General features: G+C 39.2%; 1 non-coding gene and 1 pseudogene across 1 annotated transcript; one reads left to right on the top strand and one right to left on the bottom strand.

Moving 5' to 3' along the window:
* Positions 1–3611: 3611 nt before the first annotated feature.
* LOC116630316 lies at positions 3612–3718 on the bottom strand. The gene has a single exon (XR_004298919.1). It is a non-coding gene; the product is annotated as a U6 spliceosomal RNA (small nuclear RNA).
* A 12294-nt stretch (positions 3719–16012) lies between these two features.
* On the top strand, positions 16013–18011 carry LOC116628956 (annotated as a pseudogene).
* Positions 18012–21581: the final 3570 nt, after the last annotated feature.

The raw sequence follows: 21581 nt of genomic DNA, 5'->3' as shown, positions 1-21581 counted from the left end.
TTTTATGTTAAGAGTATGTTTAATTTTGTAACAAACCAAACTGTCTTCCAAAATGGCTGTACCATTGTGTATTCTCACCAGCAATGAATGAGAGTTCCTATCGCTCCACAATCTTACTCACATTTGATGTTGTCAGAGGTCCAAATTTAGGCCATTCTAATAGGTGTGCTGTGGTACATAATTGTTTTAATTTGCCATCTCTCTGGTGAAATATGATATGGAACATCTTTCCATATGCTTTTTGCCATCTATATACCTTCTTTCTGAAATGTTTAAGGTTTTTCCCTATTTTTTTAATTGGGCTATAAATTGTCTTATTATAGAGTTTTAAGAGTTCTTTGTATATTTTGGGTAGTAGTCTTTTGTCAAATATGTCTTTTGCAAATATTTTCTCCCTGTGGCTTTTTTTTTTTTCATTCTCCTGACAGTATCTTTTGCAGAGCAGACATTTTTATTTTTTAATGAAGTCCAGCGTATCAATTATTCCTTTTTTGGATCATGCCTTTGGTTTTTCACCTAAAAAGTCATCACCATTCTTAGAACTAGAACAAATAATTCTAAAGATTTTATGGAACCACAAAAAACCCAGAATAGCCAAATCAATCTTGAGAAAGAAAAATAAAGCTGTAGCTATTACAATTCCAGAATTCAAGATATATTACAAAGCCATATTAATCAAAACAGTATGGTACTGGCAAAAAAAACTCTTTTTTTTTTTATGATCTATATAGTCATATAGATCAATGAAACAGAATAGAGAGCCTAGAAATAAACCTACACTTATATGGTCAATTATTCTATGACAAAGGAAGAAAGAATATACAATGGGAAAAGGACAGTCTCTTCAATAAATGGTGCTGGGAAAACTGGACAGCCACATACAAAAGAATGAAACTAGACCTAACTTTGAACACCAAAAAGAAAAAAACAAACTCAAAATGGATTAAAGACCTAAATGTGAGGCCTAAAACCATAAAAGTCCTAGAAAAAAACAGAGGCAGTGATTTTTCTTACATTGGCTGTAGCAACATTTGTCTATGTATGTCTCCCAAGGCAAGGTAGACAAAAGTAAAAATAAACTATTGGGACTATATAAAAAATAAAAAAGCTTTTGCACAACAAAGGAAACCATCAACAACATAAAAAGTCAACCTACTGAATGGGAGAAGATATTTGCAAATGATATATCCAATAATGGGTTAATATTCAAAATATATATAGAACTTATACAATTAAACACAAATAATCTAATTAAAATATTGGCAAAGGACCTGAATAGGCATTTTTCCAAAGAAGACATACAGATGGCTAACAGACACATGAAAAGATGCTCAACATCACTAATCACAGGGAAGTGCAAATCAAACCATAATGAGATATCACCTCACACCTGTTAGAATGGCTAAAAACCAGAAAACAAAAAACAGCAAGGTGAGGATGTGGAGAAAAAAGAACCTTTATGTACTGTTGGTGGAATGAAAATTCATGCAGCCACTGTGGAAACAGAATGGAGGTTCCTTAAAAAATCAAAAATAGAAATACCAGTACCATATGATCCAATAATTCAATTACTAGATATTTAGTAAAAAAACATGAAAACATTAATTCAAAAAAGATATATACACTACTATGTTTATTGCAACATTATTTACAATAGCCAAGATATGGAAACAACCTAAATATCCATCAACAGATGAATAGATAAGATGTGGTTCATTATATATATAATGGACTATTACACAGCCTGAAGAAAGACTGAGATCATGTTATTTGTGACAACATGAATAAACCCAGAAGATATTATGCTAAGTGAAATAAGTCAGACTGGGAAAGACAAATACCATATGATTTCACTCATATGTGGAATCTAAAAAAACAAATGAATAAACAAACAAACAAAAAGCAGAATCAAAGAATTGATGATTGCCAGAGGGGAGGTAGGTGTGTGGGGGGTAAATGGGTAAAGGGGAGTGGGAGATACAGACTTCCAGTTACGAATGAATAAGTCATATCAATAAAGGGCACAGCATAGGGCATATAGTCAATGACATCATAGTAGCATTATATAGTGACAGAAGGTAGCTAGCTACACTTGTCGTGAGCAGAGCATAACAGAGAAGTTGAATCACTATGTTGTACACCTAAAAGTAATGCAACACTGTGTGTCAACTATACTCAAACAAAAAATTATTTAAAAAATAAATTAAACAGCCTGGGTGGCTCAGTCAGTTAAGCGGCTGCCTTCTGCCCAGGTCATGATCTCAGGGTTCTGGGATCAAGCCCCACATCTGGCTCTCTGCTCAATGGAGAGCCTGCTTCTCCCTCTCCCTCTGCCTGCTGCTCTGCCTACTTGTGCTCTATCTCTCTGTCAAATAAATAAATAAAATCTTTTAAAAAATAAAATAAAAAATAAAAAATGAATTAAATAAATAGAAAGTCATCTCCAAACCCAAAGTCATCTAGATTTTCTCCTGTTATCTTCTAGGAGATTTATAGCTTTGCATTTTTAGGTCTATGATTCATTTGTGTGTGTGTGTGTGTGTGTGTGTGTGTGTGTGTGTGTTTCAAGATTTTATTTAAATTTTAGTTAACATATAGTATAATATTAGTTTCAGGAGTAGAATTTAGTGATTCATCACTTATATATAACACCCAGTGCTCATCACAACAAGTACCCTCCTTAAAAAGAAGATAGTAGGAAGGGAAAAATGAAGGGGGCGGAATCAGAGGGGGAGACAAACCATGAGAGACAATGGACTCTGAAAAACAAACTGAGGGTTCTAGAGCGGAGGGGGGGGGGCATGGGTTAGCCTGGTGATGGGTATTAAAGAGGGCACGTTCTGCATGGCGCACTGGGTGTTATATGCAAACAATGAATCATGGAACACTACATCAAAAACTAATGATGTAATGTATGGTGACTAACATAACATAACAAAACATAACAAAATAAAATAAATAAAATAAAATAACAAAATAAAATAAAATGTGCCCTCCTTAATACCCATCACCCATTTAGCTCATCCCCACCCACCTCCCCTCCAGCAACCCTCTGTTCTCTATAGTTAAGAGTCTCTCATGGGATGCCTCCCTCTCTCCTTTTTTATTTTTTTTCCATTTTCCCTATGTTCATCTGTTTTGTTTCTTAAATTCCACATATGAGTAAAATCATATGGTACTTGCCTTTCTCTGACTGACTTATTTTACTTACCATAATACACTCTAGCTCTATCCACATTGTTGCAAAAGGCAAGATTTCATTCTTTTTGATGGCTGAGTAATATTCCTGTGTGTGTGTGTGTGAGGTACACACACTACCTCTTCTTTATCCTCTCATCAGTCAATGGACATTTGGCCTCTTTCCACAATTTGGCTATTGTTGATAATGATGCTATAAACATTGGGGAGCATGTGCCCCTTTGAATCAGAATTTTTTTATCCTTTGGATAAATACCTAGTAGTGCAATTGCTGGGTCATAGGGTAGCTCTATTTTTAACGTCCTCAGGAGCTTCCACACTGTTTTCCAGAGTGGCTGCACCAGTTTACATTTCCACCAACAGTGCAAGAAGGTTCCCCTTTCTCCACATCCTCACCAACATCTGTTGTTTCCAAAAATGTGGAACACTTCACAAATTTGCATGCCATTCTTGCACAGGAGCCATGCTAATCATCTCTGTATCCTTCCAGTTTTAGTACATGTGCTACCAAAGTGAGCACTAAGATTTAATTTTTGTGAGGGGTGTAAGACTTGTGTTCAGATTCATCCTTTTGCATGCATATGTCCTATTTTTCCAGAGCCACTCGTTGCAGAGACAATCTTTGCTCCATTGTGTTGCCTTTGCTCTTTTGTCACATATCAGTTGACTATATTTATGTGGGTCTATTTTGGGGTTCTCCATTCTATTCCAGTGATCTGTCTACTCTTTTACCAACATACTGTCCTGATTACTGTAGCTTTATAGTAAATGTTAAGGTCAGGTAATGTCAGTCCTCCAACACTGTTCTCCTCAGACACAAAGAGGAATGAAAAGTAGTCTAAGATGGATCCAACCTATTGCAAGTACATGCACATGGATTCTGCAATTAATCATTAAAAAGCAACTGATGTGATAAAGTCATGCTTAAAAGGAAAATGGCCTCTGCTTTTTAGGACACATGTGCTACTAGCATGATTAGGCCCAAATGCGAATTGAAGTGATGATTTTAACCTTATATAGAGGCAATATAAACATGCATTTTACATATTTTAATATTGATGAAATCCAAATGTATCCTACATTTGGTGCCAAAAGAAATGTTCCAGGTAGAGGTGTAAGATGTGAATTTTCTGTTTTTGCTAATTTATTAATTCATAGAATTTACATGCTACTCCATCTGTCATCTGAATTCATTTCTTTGTTTTGATGTTATCACATATTTGCTTTTTAATTAAATATGAATGCTTAATGAGGCTTAATATGTCTCCAAAAATTTTAAATTCTGAAGCACCATTGAAATAAGATTACCAAGCATTTAGATATTACCACTTGGATACATGGTAATATGATCAAAAACAGCAAAAATTGCCAAGCATGTCAGAATTAGAACTTTACAAATGTAGAAGTTTGGAAAAATTCAGTTTAATGAAGAGACATACAGATAATAGCTAAAGAAGAAATACAGACTATCTGTGTTTATCATCATACATCAAATTTAAATGTTGGTTTTAAAAAGCCCTGCATCATTATAATGTCATGAACAAACAAAAGTAATTTTGAGATTCTTTAAGATGTGAATATATGGAAAGCATAGACTCATACTGGATTACTTAATCTGTGTACTTCTGTCTAGACTATCACTCCTTTCTATTTACAACACTAGCAACACCATGGCTACTATTTTATTTGTGATCATCATTACTAATATCTTTTAGCTTTGTTTATATCAATTCTAAAACATAACTGCACAACTCTCAAGTTATCTCTGAACCTCTGAATTCACTGCCTATGACCTTATGGAGGATAAGAAAACATTCTGGACCCACTCAAATCTCTATCTTTATTTTTCTCTATCTTACCTCAAAGCATCTAAATAGAATATATTTTATTTTTAAGTTTATTTACAGTTTCCACTCAGCAGAATAAATCCAATAAAAGCAAAGTTTCTGTCTATACTGTCCATTGCCATATCCCAGCATTAGAACAGACTATAACCTATAATAGGTGCTCAGCAAGCATGGGTTAAATGGATATATAAATCCTGAAGAAAAAAATATATTTACACAGATTAATGCTGACCATTACATGCATACTTTTAACTCACCCCCCCCCCAAAAAAAATAAATCCTGAAATATTCCTCTGTTTTAGTTCAGGCAAAATACCATACACTGGCTGGCTTATATACAACAGCTATGGAGGCTAGGAAGTACAAGATCAAAGTGCTAGCACATTCCGTTTGTAGAAAGAGCTTACTTTCTGTTTCACAGTACCTTCACACTGTGTTGTCACACGGTATAAGGGGTAAGGGAGCTTTGTGGGCCTTTTTTTTTTTATAAGGGCTCTAATCATCTCCTACCTCCCAATACCATCAACTTGAGGATTAGATTTTAGTATATGAATTTTGAGGGGACACAGTCAGGACATAGCAGTATCTTACAAATGATCAAATTAAGCCACATAACAAAGAGAAAAAATTAGTCCAAGAAAAGCACATATCTTCAAAGTCACAGAAAACTAATCTTATGTGTTAGATAGATCCCCTGGGCAGCAGATACTAAGGTGGAATTAGAAATACAGATTTATTGAGGGATAATGCCTATGAAAGTTAAAAGGGGGAGGGAGAAAGAATAGGCAAGAAAAGCCTTCAGACTGTAATACAGGTCCTATATCTCTGAAAGAAGGGGGCTGGGGGAAGGAACATTGGGTAAAAAGAGCCTCGAAGCATAGTACAACTCCACAGCGGAGTCCTGAACTGACCACAACAGCAAGTTCTTGTACCTCCATGGTGCTCAGTCACTGATGAGGACTTTCTAGAAGGTCAAGACTGGCAAGCTGAAGTACAATCTACAGGCAATCAAAGCTGGAGACTGTGAGCCAGTTTCGCAATGCACAGCTGGTTCTCTTTACCAATTATTTGAAAAGCACACTTCTATGGCTGCCACATGATATGAACCTACAATGAGGGACTGCAGCTTTGGATGGAAGATAGGCAATAATTTTCTTCTTCTGGGGCAAGACAGACAACTATCCTAACAGATGTATATCAAATAACCATATCTGAACAGAGAAATTAGAAACAAATTCTGGGACCTAGAAATTCTATCACATATGGAAATCACCACATGTGGAAATCACATGTCCCAAACCAAGGTTGGGCTTTATCCAACACACATATTCTCAAAAAGAACTAAGCCTGGGAGCTCTATTAATAGAATAATTCGAACAGTCTTGTATTTGAACTGTCATTGAGGTAAAATTTAAAAATGCATGCATTTCTTGGGGCATCTGGGTGGCTCAGTCATTAAGCATCTGCCTTTGGCTCAGGTTATGATCCCAGGGTCCTGGGATCGAGCCCTGCGTCAGACTCCCTGCTCAGTGGGAAGCCTGCTTCTTCCTCTCCCACTCCCCCTGCTTGTGTTCCCTCTCTCACTCTGTCTCTCTGTCAAATAAATAAATAAAAATCTTTAAAAAAAATAAAAATGCATGCATTTCTTTATTCTTGTTTATGTTTATTTCTGTGTCATTGTTATTGTTGGGTAGGGGAGAGGGTGGGAGGGTTAGTCTTCAACTCATCCTAAAAAAATATATATATATAGATTTGCCAGAACATGATCGAGATAGTTAGGCAAAGGGGTGTAGAGATGCAGCCACCTGTAATGGTCCAGTACAGGAGCTACTATGGGGGTACTAAAAAAGGTAGAAACAATAGTGACTATGGATGGTTTTACATTTGGGTCATATTCCTACAGGTAAGTATTATCACATGAAATATACTACCACAGTGATGAGTAACTAATGTAAAAATTAGCTAAATAAAAGAGACTAGTATAAAAGTATAGCTCTGTCCAACTGTCAGGTTAAAACATAGTGTATTAGATTTTTATTGCTGAAGTAACAAATGACCACAAATTTAGTGGCATAAAACAACACAGATTTATTATCTCACATATTTTGTAGGTCAGAAGTTAGGGTAAGCTATCATAAACCTGAAATCAAGGTGTTGACAGGGCCGCCTTCTTTATTGGAGGCTCTGATTGTTGGCTTTCAAGTTGTTAGCTGATTCCATGTGCCTGTTATTGTAGAAACTGAGGTCTCTATTTTCTCACCAGCTGTCAGTCTCACTTCCTTTGCTCCTAGATGTTGTCTGCATTCTTTGTCATGCTTTCCATGTTGCCCCTCCAACAACAGTGCATCAAGCCCCTCTTGTGCTTTGGATATCTCTGACTTTTCTTGCTACCTCATCTCTCTCACTTCACTTTTGGAAGGTTCTCTGTCTTTAGGGACTGTGTGGTTAGATTGGACCCAGTGAGATAATATGAGATCATCTCCCTAATGGCAACTGTAAAATCCTTTGCCATAGAACATATTCATAAATTCTAGGGATTTTAGTCTGGATGTCTTTGTGGGTCCATTCCCTAATTGTACTTTTAAAAACGAAATGAAATTCCAAATTACTCAAATCAAATCTGAATACATGTAAAATACTTGCATATGTATATACACATATATGAATATAAATGCATGTGAACATGTATTTCCCTCCAATGTTTAAATCATTAATGCCAAGATACATTTTTCCATCTATTTTCAACCCATATTCCACTTAAATGTGTAGAAAAAAATCAAAATCAAATCAAAACATATTATAAGAATCCAAACATTTTTGAATAAGTAATTTTAATTTAGAAAATCATCAAAGCAATATCAATAAAATATTGAGGGACACTCATGATGTCTACTTAATTTTGTTCCTGTTCCTCGAACATGGACAGCAATTGTTCCTTTTTCTATTGAAGGATACATGAGCTGTTCCTGAATTATGGTTACATTTTACTGCTTAAATTCAGGGAAACAATATTGTTTTAAAATAGGCTGTATTACCTTGCATTTCTCTGTGGGATATTCTGGGGAAAAGTGAAAATGATTTTAGCTACTGTAGCACTGCCTATATCAAAATAGAATTAATTATGTTGCAGGTGGGAAACTACTCAAGGTACCTGCAGAGTACAGATAAAGTGGTTCATTGGTCATCCGTTTCCCAGGCTGTTTAGCTTAATCTGAAGAGTATGTATAACGCATATTAATCCAAACAGCCCTGAACTCCAGCCATTTAGAGAAAGCACATCTGAATCTTCCTTAAAAATAGGTTTAGTAATACAATTTTTTCTGGTTCTCATAATTATACTGGGTATTTTACGACCTATCAGGAATCCCATATTGTTATTCTAAAATACTTATCCAGAATTTTTACCCTTCTGAGATTACCCTACAATAAAGGGGATAATGATGCCCTGCATGTGTACCAGGTCAGAAGATGTTCAAAATATCACATCATAGCTAAAAATATGTAAACTCCTAGTTTGCATAATTACAGCAGGTAGATAGCTCAAGTTTAGTGGGAAATTCCCAAAGTATGAAATATTAACATATTTCTTTTAAAAAAGTGTCAAAAATGAAAGTGCAACTTGCTCATTCCTACAAAAACATTTATGGTCTATATATTAAACATTCACGTATATTTTAAGATACTGTGACATTATGCCACATAGGTCTGTTCATTTGCTCTGTTAATTACACATCATATATGATGGTTGACAAGTAACTTGTGGCTTGGAACACAAATAACAATCTAGCAAGCATATACAATGCCAAATACCATTTATAATTCCTTGATGTTCACAGGCTAGCAAAATCTTTTTCACAGTTCTGCTGATCATCCCCATGTATTTAAGGCATAATATCTATGAAAGTTACATAATGACCAACATCACTTTTAATAATTAAAATTAATATTTTTTGAATTAAGTCATATAATTAAAATAAAGTCAGTATTAAATTAAATATATTTTATCTGGAAGATAAGTATATAGTTATCTGGAAGATAAATCTATGTAAAAATAATAACTTACAACAGAGTTATCTGTAAATCACACATACTATTATATGATTTATGGTCAAAGTAAGACCAAATGATTTGAGTTAGAGATGGGAGAAATAAATTTTCTTACATCAGCCTTGAAGATAATATTCAAAATTATAGAAAATATTTGTATAACTCAAAAAGTGTCCATGCATCCATCCAATCCATACAAATGACACTTTTGGCTAACATAAGCCATTCTCATTTCTTAATCAAGGATCTTACATTAGGAGGAAAACAAAATGCATGAATTGGTTTTTAATAAATATATCTGACATTAATAAATGAATGGAAATTGCAAACAGGTAAGTATGCAAAGCAAATCAAGGGAAATTATTTCTTCTTTTCATTTGACTTGAGGTAATACTCTTATTAAATTCACCATACTACTTTCAGTTCCTGCCCTTACAACTTTTTCTTGGCTGTTATAAATCTTTACCCAGAAAATTAATAAAACATGAAAAGGTAATGCTTAATCTAAGCTTTTTATTCTCTCAAGTTAAAAAAATTAACTTACTTTATTTGATCAAGTTTAAAAAGAAGAAATTTCTATAAGTGATCTAAATATATTTTACAATACAAAAGAAGATGTGTTTTTAAGTTTTAACTTAAATCTGATTTTTGGTGTAATCTAACTTGACAACTGGAACAAAACAAAACAAAAAGTAATTTTATAGATAGCCCCAGAAAGACAAAGTCACATACAAACTAACTAAGCATCTGATCTGATGTACAATTTTTACTTTTGTACTTCTCAAATAATGTGAAGGAAATCTCTACAAAGTAGTCAGTGAGAATTTTTATAGCTTGCATTCTATACTGCATAATTTGAAAGTTATTTAAAATTTTTGAATAACAGTGAATGGGTTCCCTATATCTCCATCTACAAGGTAACATTCTAATTTTCACTGTTACTCAAAAATTTTAAGTAACTTTCAAATTATGCAGTATGTGAAATAAGTCAAGTAGAGAAAGTCAATTATCATATGGTTTCAATTATTTGTGGAACATAAGGAATAGCATGGAGGACATTAGGAGAAGGAAGGGAAAAATGAAGAGGGGGAAATCAGATGAACCATGAATGAGATGAACCATGAGAGACTATGGACTCTGAGAAACAAACAGGGTTTTAGAGGGGAGGGGAGTGGGGGGATGGGTTAGCCCGGTGATGAGTATTAAGGAGGGCATGTATTTCATGGAGCACTGGGCGTTATATGCAAACAATGAATCATGGAACACTACATCACAAACTCATGATGTATTGTATGGTGACTAACATAACATAATAAAAAAAAAGAAAACAAAAGAAATGCTATTAACTCTAGCTATAAGGCATTCACCATTTAAAATTTAATTGACTCAAATTTCTAGAATAGATGTTCTCAATGGATTTTGTTCAAGGACAAAACTCTAAATGACAAAAATATTTGTGAACAAAATGGAAGGGCTTACATATCAGAAAAACACTAAACAAGTCAGTAATAATTTTATTGAAATTATTATTTTCCAGTATGCTTCACAGTTTCTATAAACAGTGACAATGCTTTCTCTGTTCATTTGGCCGTCCTTCAAAACTGTCACTTAGGTTTTAGGTCTTAGTCCTGATCTCGTTATAGTAGATCCCATGGAGTAAGTTTTTAAAGATTGATTGATTGATTTAAGAGAGAGTGTGCATAAGTGGCAGGGACAGAGGGAGAGGGAGAGAGATTCTCAAGCAAACTCCCAGCTGAGCACAGAGCCCAACATGGGGCTTGATCTCAAGACCCTAAGATGAGGACCTTAGCCAAAACCAAGAGCTGGACACTTAACCGATTCTGCCACCTAGGCACCCCTCATGGAGTAAGTTTTTAAATTCATTTTTAAACTCTTGCCTCTTATTATTAATAAGGTAATTCCAAACTACACAAATCCTTGGCAGATATCTACATAACATGAGATATAGTTAGTTGAGACAAAAATATATTTTGAATACTTATTAATATTTAGCAGCTGTGGAAGATTTCAGTACAACATTATCCAGGACACAGTACCCGAAATAGTTGCTCTAGAACCACCAATGATCAGTGAACATAGCCCAGCCATGAGAATGGTAACTTTTAATACTGTTCTTTCTATTTGTTCTACAGGTATAACCCTTATCTTTAAACATCTTAGCATGCATAAAGGATATTATCTTTCCTGTACCTTTTATTACCTGAAAAATTGTGTCTAAAGTATTTATGCTATTATACTATGATTACTTTTTCTAAATATATAATCGGAAATGTTTCACATAATTTTCTAATTTTAAATGTCTATAATCTTGTATGTGGTTATATATTTCCATTACTGAACATTTTTAAAATTGGATCTGTATCAATATTAGAAAATATTTGGTTTAGAGCTTAGTGTATAACTCATAATTTTGGTCCCCTTTTACAGGTTCCACAATTACCCTATCCTTACATAATTTTACGTCTACATATAGTGATATATATGCATAGTGATGTGTACATACATATTGGTGATATACAGATATAAAGATATTTGTTATAAGGATTTATCTCACATGGTTATAAAGACTGAATAGTTTCAAGATCTGCAATTACAAGCTGCAGATCCAGCATAGTGAAAATTATAGTTCCAGTTCAAAGGCTTGAGAACCAGGAGAGTCGAAGCTATATATTCTAGTCTGTAATGAGTCCAAAGGCAGGAAAAGACCAATATCCAGTCTCAAAGACAGGCAATAGAGCAAATTATTCTTTACTCCACCATTTTGTTCTATTCAGGCCTTCACTGGATTGGATGAGGCCCAACAACATTGAAGAGAGCAATCTGCTTTATTCAGTCTAATTATTCAAACGTTAATTTCATCCAGACCCATGAAGAATAATGTTTAACTAAATATCTGGACACCCTGTGACCCAGTCAAGTTGACTAAATTAATCATCATACTTGGATTCATGAAAATTGGAAAATGATTTAACTATGTGGCCAGGAGCATGGAAGAAGCAAAATTAAAATACTGCATTCAAGGAGATCTGGGGAAGAAGTATGTAACTGAAGCAATAAGAATTGGCATAAAGTGTGAAGATCTTTGTCTCTCATATTAATGTCCACCACAGAGCATCCTCTATAGAAGATATGATTGGAACACCCAAGACAAGGAACTGAAAATTATTACAAAAAGAGGAAACTCTTAGAGGCAGTATAAAAGGCAATATAAGTCATGTTAATAATGGAAATCAGCAATTTTCATTTCTACTGGGTAGAAGAGAGCAAAAGAAAATTCCATTAAAATAGCAACAAGTTGCATATGAAAATCCTTTTGGAACTTCCCTTTGTCTTTACTTTGCCCAACCCCAAAGTATACAGTCAGTTGCTCCTCACAATCCCAGGGCAGCAGCTCTTTCTGTCCTGTCCCTGTGATTTAATAAAACCACCTTTTTGCACCAAAAAAAAAAAAAAAAAAAAAAGCAACAATTTGAAATATCTAGGGAGAAATCTCTCCCCTTCAAATTAAACCTTATAAGGTTTTTAATGTAAAATTTTAAAGTACTCATAAAGGATTCAAAATAATTAAAAAGTTGGAAAGTTACTGAATTTTTTGGATATTATGGTATGTACTTACTGGTACCATTTCTTTAGCTGTTATGACATCCCAATCCTTTTCATGGCTTCATCATGAGTGTAAAGTTCTTGACATGATTGTTCTAGTGACTTACTTTGATCGCTTACCTTTCCATCCCTCTGCCAACACTATGATAGTAACATACTTTGGCTAGATACTAGCCAAGGAGAATGAGCTTTTTTTTTTTTTTTTTTTGTAGAGGGACAATGGGCCTTCCAAGAAAGATTAAGTCCCCAAACTGCCTAATATTATTAAAGTACCAACAATTAAGTCCAACAAGAAAGACGTATTTCAAAAAAATAATTGTGAATATGGTTTTTGGCACAGAATTGGATGTCCTCAGACACATAAAATTCAACAAAGTTTCAGAAAGGGCTATATGAGCAAAACAATGTCAATCTAGACCCAAAACAAATGTTTAGAACTGGGCACCAAAATTTCAGCTCACAGGAAGTAGGCTGGCAAAGTTGGCAGGCCACCATAAAGGGTCTGTGTCCCAAGGCACTCCTCAGAAGTGGCCACGTAAGATAGAAATGGAAGATCTTTTTCATTATGTGAAGCAAAAGCCTTGGAAAACAGTGGATATGGGAAACAATGTGAGGAATTAGAATTAAATGCCTAAACAAGTATTATCCAGTACCCAAGAGTTTTGAGTACCTGTTAACAATTTGCCCAGTGTTTTAAAATCAATATAGACTAGTGACTGTTAGGAGTCTTTGTTCCTTTTTAAAATGAGAGTGTGTACTGTGTATTCTTTCCCTGCACATCCATTTTATATATAGTATGGACAGTACAGATAATTAGATTTTTATTCTATAGGTCTATGGAGTAAGAGAACTGCACTCAGATCTGAAGTAAATCACAATACTTTATATTTCAAACCTGATGCCATGATTGTATAAGAAATATAGTTGTCCTAGAATGGAGATGAGTGTGTTTTACATGTGGAATGACATGAATAATCAAAATGAAGAGGGTAGACTGTGGTATATTGAATGTTTGATCTAATAATTCAATTATTCCTGTATTCACACCATTTCCATGGCCTCAAAGTGGTCATAATGTACTATGCCAACCTATGCCTTCTGATTGGAGAAGTCAATCCATGTGCATTTAGAGTGATTATTGACAAGTAAGGACTTACTAAGTGTCTTCTAGCTGTTTTGTAATTTTCTTGTTCCTTTCTTCCCTCTTGCTGGCCTTCGTTGTGAATTGCTGAATTTCTGTAGTGGTATGCTTTGATTCTTTTCTCTTTCTTTTATGTGTTGACTATAGGTTTTTGCTTTGTGGTTACCATGAGGCTTACATAAAAAGTCTTATAGATATAACAATTTTATGTTAACAACTCAACTTTGATTGCATACAAAAACTTTCCCTTTTTACTCCCCCCTTTATGGTTTTGATTTTCATAACCTACCTCTTTTTATGTTGTGTATGCATTAACAAATTCTAGTAGCTATACTTATTTTTAATAATTTTGTCCTTTAACCTTTATACTACAGTTAAGTGGTTAATATACCACTACATTACAGTATTAGTGTATGCTGAATTTGACTCTATATTTAACCTTTATCAATGTGTTGTGTATTTTCAGATGTTTTGTGTTGCTAATTTGCATCCTTTCATTTCAGAATGAAGAACTTCTTTCAGCATTTCTTGTAAGATAGGTCTCCAGCAATGATGAAATTCCTCAGCTTTTGTCTTTATCTCTCCTTCCTTTCTTTTTTTTTTTTTTTTCTAAGATTTTATTTATTTATTTGAGAGAGAGAGAGAGAGAGAGAGCACATGAGAGGGGGGAGGGTCGGGAGGGTCAGAGGGAGAAGCAGACTCCCTGCCGAGCAGGGAGCCTGACGCGGGACTCGATCCCGGGACTCCAGGATCACGACCCGAGCTGAAGGCAGTCGCCCAACCAACTGAGCCACCCAGGCGCCCTCTCCTTCCTTTCTAAAGCTCAACTTTGCTAGATATAGTATTCTTGGTCAGCAGTTTTTTTCTTTCACACTTTGAATATATCATCCCATTTCCTCCTGGTCTGTAAAGTTTCTGCTGAGAAATTGCTGATAGCCTTATGTTGATTACTTTGTAAGCTACATGTTTCTTTTCTCTTGCTGCTCCTAAGATTCTTTCTTTCTCCTTGATATTTGACAATTATATTATAGTGTGTCTTGAAAAATATTTCTTTAAGTCAAGTTTGTTTGGGGACCTATGAGCTTCATGAAATTGAATGTCCAAATCTCTCCCCAGATTTGGGAAGTTCTTAGACATTATTTCTTTAAATGAGCTTTCTGCTCCATTTTCTCTCTTCTTCTGGGATTTTAGTAATTCACAGATTGTTTCTTTTGGTGGTATACCATAGATCACCTTTCTTCACTTTTTTTTCATTTTTTTTTATTCTCCTCTGACCGGTTAATCTCAAAGGTCCTGTCTTCCAATTCACATATTGTTTCTTTTGCTTGATCCATTCTACTGTTGATGCTTTCTATTGCATTTCTCAGTTCATTCCTTGTATTCTTCAGCTTTAGAAATCTGTGTGGTTCTTTTACAATTTCTATCTCTGCTGAACTTCTCTTTTGTCTGTGTAGTGCTTTTTCTGATTCTGTTGTACTGTCTTTCTGTGTTTTCTTAAAGCACACTGAACTTCCTTAAAAGATCTTAGATGATGGCATTAAGGAGGGCACATGATGTGATGGGTACTGGGTGTTATACCCAACTAATGAATCAATGAACCCTACATCAAAAACTAATAATGTACTATATGTTGGCTAATTGAATTTAAATTTAAAAAAAATCTTAGGGATATCCCAGCTTGGGGACAGGATTCCAAGTGAGCCCCTGCCCTCAAGAGTACTGGAACCTCTGGCTTTCCAGGACCAGCAGTCCCTGCCATGGATCCTGAGAGGAGGAGGAGAAGACATTTTGGCTGCCTACTCACATCCCATTTTCCTCTTCCCTTATCCTACTGTTGCTATAGCTGATTATGGCAGTGTTCCCTCTGCCCCAACATGGAGTAGGTTCCAGCACTATTATTCAGCAGGCACGGTTCCCACTGCTGCCCAGGAATTCTGTCTAATTCTCCCTCCCTAGCTGGTGAAGCAAGGACCAGAGAACTGTGGAGGCCCAAATCACAGCAATGGCAGAGCCACCTCCCAGCATCCCCACCCTAGAAGGCTGCATGCAGAATGAAGAGTAGTGTCTAGGGACTGGGCAGGCCTTATTAATCTAGACCTAGAGAGGACAGCAGAGGCTTTGAAGTGGGCTGCGGGCAGGAAGAACAGAGCAGAAGATGTCCAGTAAACTCAAAGCCAGTGAGGCCCTGAATTTGGTAGCCCAGTGCTACCCCCTTAGCCAGAAAGAATAGGCTGTTTTTTCATGAGCAGATCCTGATCACTGATGTGAAACTGAGACAGGTGACCCTGAAAATCCCCGATTCTACCATGGGGAAGTTGCCCAACACTTTTAGCTTTGATACTATATATGATGTCACTTCCAAACAGACAGATTTATATATGTTGAAACCATGAGGCCCCTGGTAGACGCAACTCTTCAGGGTTTCAATGGCATGGTGTTTGCCTACTGTCATATGAGCGCTGGCAAGACTGACACCAAGCAGGGGACCTGGGTGGAGCCTGAACTGTGCAGAGTCATCCCCAATGCCTTTGAGCACATTTTTACCCATACCTTATGCTCTTAGAACCAACGTGCCTGGCCCATGACTCCTACATGCGAATCTACCAGAAGTTTCAAACCTGTTCTCCCAAGAGCCCAGCAAGAGGCCAGAGCTGAAGGAGAACACTGATAGGCATCTAAATCAAGGACCTCTTTGCCTTCACCACAAAGAACATCAAGGAGATCTAGCATGCCACAACTCCAGGGAACCAGACCCAGATGGTGGGTAACACACATATGAATGAGGTCAGTTCCCACCCGATGCCATCTTCATCATCACCATGGAGTGTGCATGGCTTTGATGGTCAGGAACACATTCATTTGGGCAATATCAACCTGGCTGGCAGTGAGATGCAGAACAAAGCAGGCCCCGATATGGCTAGAAGGACAGCCACACAGTCCACAGGTAGTGGTGGTGGTGGAGGTAGCGGTAGTGGTAGAGAGAAGCCTAAAGTCTCCAAAATCAACCTCTCACTGTCTGCCTTGGCAACATAACCACTGGTGAGCAACAGGAGTACCCACATCCCCTACCAGGACTCCAAGCTCACTTGGCTGCTCCAGACTTTTTGGAAAGGAATGCCAAGCCATCATAGTGGCCACACTGGGTGTGGTCTTATGGCTACTTTAAGAGCCTTTCTGTCCTGCACTTTACCAATCAAGCCAAGAATATCAAGAAAAATCCCCAAGTAAATGAATACCCCAAGGACACACTGATGCAGGAATTCCAGGAGGAGACTGTTCACCTGAAGACCCAGCTGGAGAAAAAGGGGTTGCTGGCAAAGTGACTCTGGAAGAAGAGCAGCAGCAAAAAGAAGGCTGTGTCAGCCTGGCAGAGTACCATGAATGGCCAGTGATTGAAACCTGGGTAACCAAAGAGGAGGATGACAACCACCACCACCCACCCCAGTCTATCCTGGAGTCAGCCTTGGATAAGAACATGGAAAATTACCTGCAGGAACAGAAGGAGTGGCTGGAGGAGGAGAAGGTGGCCATCCAGGTTGTCTGCATCTGGGTGAATGAGGAGAAGTAAAATCTGCTGGCAGAGGAGAAGATCCTGGAAGATATGCAGCAGAAACAGCAGGCACAGAGCTGCTCAGAGCCAAGTACAAAGCCATGGAGAGTAAGCTGCTCATCGAGGACAAGAACATCATGGATCACACCAAAAAGCAACAGAAAACTGCTGTTGGAACTGAAGACTCAGGAGATTGTTGAGCAAAAATGCCACGAGCAGGAAATGCAGCAGGAGATGATGATCTGAGACAAGGAGACCAAGGAGCGCTAGGACACCTCCATGTTCCATCCCTGCAGCAGATGGTGGAAATCATAACCAAGAAAGCAGAAGCTCTATGCCAAGCTTCAGGTGAAGGCAGAGATCCAGGACCAGGATGATGAGTACATCTGCACGTGGCAGGATCTGGAGGAGGCACAGAATGAGCACATCCAGGAACTGAAGCTCAAGTACCTTAGAGAACTTCATCTCCCCTAAAAAGAAGAGCATGATTGTGAACAGGCTTTGCCAGGCTGTGAGGAGGAGCAGTAAAACAAGACCTCCATGTACTACACATGGAGAGTTTCACGCATTTGGACAGCTTTCTGAAAAAACCTTCCATATCTAAAATCTAAAAGTCCAGATCCTGGTGCCAGAGTCCTCAACACCACCACCAGCAGCCTCAAAGTCCTCACTAACCACCACTCTCCACCACACATGCCTTGCTGGCCTCCACCACTCTGTGCCCCACCACAGTGCTAGACCATGGGTGGCAACCTTCAGTCAGGCTGCCCATCCCACAGGTTCCTGGGATGGGGCAGCCAATCCTGGATTATCGCATCACCCCTTCAGTGTGTGTGTGTGTGTGTGTGTGGTGTGTGTGTGTGTGTGTGTGTGTGTGTGTGTATGCTCGTGTGTGCATATGTCTGAGAGGGTAAGAATCTGATCTGGAGACTATGACTCTGGCTGCTCTTTTTAGTCCCCTTTATTTAATTAATGTTATTTATTCATAGGGATAAGTTGGCATGAGAAAGATGCTCTCATCTGAGCTGTGTGGGCCTAATAAGGTCACTGCACAGCCTCCTCTTCTCTTGATTTTAACCTCCATCCCCAAGCCAGACCTCAAGCTCCTCCCTGTCGGCCACTCCCAGAAGGGAAGGTTGCCAGTGCCTAGAAAGAAAGTGCTTTTTTCTGTCTGTCTCACTGCATAATATCCATCTCTTTCTATGTGCATAGTGAGAAACTCCTAAGAACTTTCTGGGACTAGAAAAATGCTAAGTATCCACTGAGGACAAGAGACATCTTGACAGTATTTGTCCTATGCTCCCAGTGGAGAGATCCTCCTCACCACTTTCTGGGCCTCAGACAACCCATTTCAGGTTCTTGGGCTCCTTTTCAAGGATTTAAATGACCACACCCACACAACCCATGCTCCTCAGCTTTGGCAAGAATTCATGGCTTCCCAAACTCTATTTCCTGCCCACCTTCCCAACCAGTGGCTACCTCCTGAGGACCTGTAGGAAATGTAACAGTAATTGAGACAACATGGGTAGGTGTTAAGGGAAATCCCTCCTTCCAGTCCCTTTGTTTCTATTTCCCTGAGAAGTAACTTTGATCAACAAGTGATCAAGCCAACTTCCCATTCTTTGAGATGCTTCTGCTTCTTGATTTGATCATCTACTCTGGAGCTGCCTAGAACTGAGTTCATAGCGGGAGGGAGGGATGCCACTCTACCCCTGGCTAAATACAGGTATTAAAATCTGCCCCCCCACCCCATTTATCACATGAGACAGCCAGGCACAATCTGCCAATCTTGCCAACTTTTTAGGTACTATTTTATTGAAAACTGGCCCTTTATTCAGCATTGTGCAAACTGATCTCTAGGGAAGTACTCCTTCCCTTCCTTTGTGACATCACAAAATGTCTCCAGGTATCTCAAGTGATAAGTAAATTTTTAGGACAAAAAAAAGGAGGTGGGGGTGGCAGAGAAAATGCTGGTGGGAGAGGTACAGGGCTGTGCTCGTGGATTGGGGATACAGGTTCAGACTTGATGCTCATGTGAGGGTGAATGGCGATCTTGAGGGAACACCCACGTGGTATTATACCACTGGTATAATAGTGAAAGGTCCCCATGTGCCTTCTTCAGGGACACTGAGTAGCAGGGATCTCTGTGAGGGGCACTTACCACTGATAGGCAGAGGTCTAGGCAGGTGTAGCGTGGGCCTGTCACGTTGGACATCAAATGGTGCGATGGTATGCCCAACCAAGGCTTGAGCTCAGCTTCCAGTTCTCCTAGAGTCTCCTTCCTCGAGGCAGGGAGAGAGAGACGAGCAGGGTCCCCCAGAAGGTCAGATGCCTCTGTGGCCCCCTTGGGCGGAGGCCTCCTTTTGCATGTTATGGCTTAAGGCATTCATCTCAGAATCTGTGCATTCTCAGACGGCCAGGCCGGCTGGCGCAGAGGTTGCAGGCCGTACTGGTGGGCAAGAGGGAGACGCAGGGTCCTCTGTTTAACAATCTGCCCAGGAAGAACTGAAACTCACCTTCGTGGGTATGTCTATCGTGCAATTCCTGGATGGTGTTTTCTGACTTTTTTTTTTTTCAAATTTACTTTGATACCTAAGGTGAAGGAAATGTGGCTGTTGTTGACTTCATAAAGTTCTCTCTTCTTTCTTATTACAAAAGGGAGAGACAGGGAATCACGAAAGGAAGCGAGACCATCTGCTCAAGACTGTAGTAAGGAAGGAGGGTCCTCAGGCTGAGGTTCCTCACGCCTAAGGCCCACAGGACGAGTGGCAGAGGCCGTGGGGCTCCTGAGAGGCTGCCAGGGGCTGAGGTACTGTCCATGGGCCCCCGCGACCCTGATGCAGCGTGTGGAAGTGGCAGATGGCGGGCACCACGCACATCTCGGGCGGTTGCCATCCTGAAGCTCTTTTCAAAGGCAGGGCGGCCGAATGTGTGCGCATGCGCATGCGCATGCCTTCTGCCTGGCCACTGAGCGCATGGGAACTTGTTGCAGTCCCGCCAGCTGCTAGCGAAAGGCCTCTCACCTGTGAGTTTTCAGGTGGGCCTTGAGGTGAGATGATTTTCAGTTAACTCCTCCCAGTAGGTGCAGTGGCACTTGTGCTTTCTCCGCCGGGGGTGGGGGTGGGGGCACTCCAGGTCCTCGCGATTTGGGCCCCGCTGGCCCCTTTGTCTGATGCCAGCTTGCTGCTCCCCGAGGCTCGTTCCCGATGGGGCTCCCTTCCCTCTCCTGGAGCTGGGGCTCACTCCATGAGGGGCTGAGGGGCTGACCTACTCTGCGCCTTCTCCACTGGGGGAGGCGGGCTGGTCCAGTAGGGTGCAGGGTGGGGAGCAGGTGCCAGGAGGTCCCTGCCCTCTAGGCAGGCGCCCTCTCTGCCCTCTGCCACCCCCGCACTTGAAGTACCAGTCACTCCCTCCAGTCTTTAATGACTGACCTCAATAGCGAAATACCTTATGTCTGCCCTGTCAGGGATTCTGAGGCTTTTTCCAATCTTCTATGGATATACCTGCTTTACACTTCCTCTTGCGGCGGAATTTGTAAGCTTACGTGACTTCTCTCAATCCTGCAACACACCAGCAGGTTGCTGACAGCCTCCCATTTGCTTTCCCAGCGGTGACGCTAAAGCTCAGATTCGTGGTCTCTTCCTGGCTTGCAGATTCAGACTGCTTTTCTACACAGGGTCACTAGCCATCTACCAAAGTTCATTCTTTACACAGGCAGTGGAGTGTGCACAGTGAACTGGCCACCCGGTCTGGGATGTTTTGGGTGAGGTGAACAGAGCGTTAGGGGTGTCCATGGCCCTTGGGAGATCCACAGGTGAGGCATCCCCAGCAGCTCATGGACAGGCCTCCTGATGGAATCCACAATGCAGTTAGCAGGATCCATGACTACATTCCTTTAATGCCTTCTGAGACTCCTATCAGCTACTCTCCCAGCATCTTCCATCCCCCCAGTCATGCAACTCACAACTCAGTACTCTATATGGGTGAGAGAGAGAGTTTGGCCTCTTTGGTAGCAGCCTGCACAGCTGAGGAATCTGGATGCTCAGTCACATGCAGTCACTTCCTCCCAGTGAGAAATCATGGGCCAAAGTAGTCTTTTTGGCACTAATCTGTGCCACCTTGAGGTAGGTGTTACATAGGTAAAGTCAAACTATTCCTCTTACTCCCTCTAATG

Source organism: Phoca vitulina, unplaced genomic scaffold (assembly GCF_004348235.1).
Source record: "Phoca vitulina isolate PV1807 unplaced genomic scaffold, GSC_HSeal_1.0 scaffold3, whole genome shotgun sequence".
NCBI classification, from domain to species: Eukaryota; Metazoa; Chordata; class Mammalia; order Carnivora; family Phocidae; genus Phoca; species Phoca vitulina.
The sequence above is the reverse complement of the archived record's forward strand: the minus strand, read 5'-3'. Positions and strand labels throughout refer to the sequence as shown.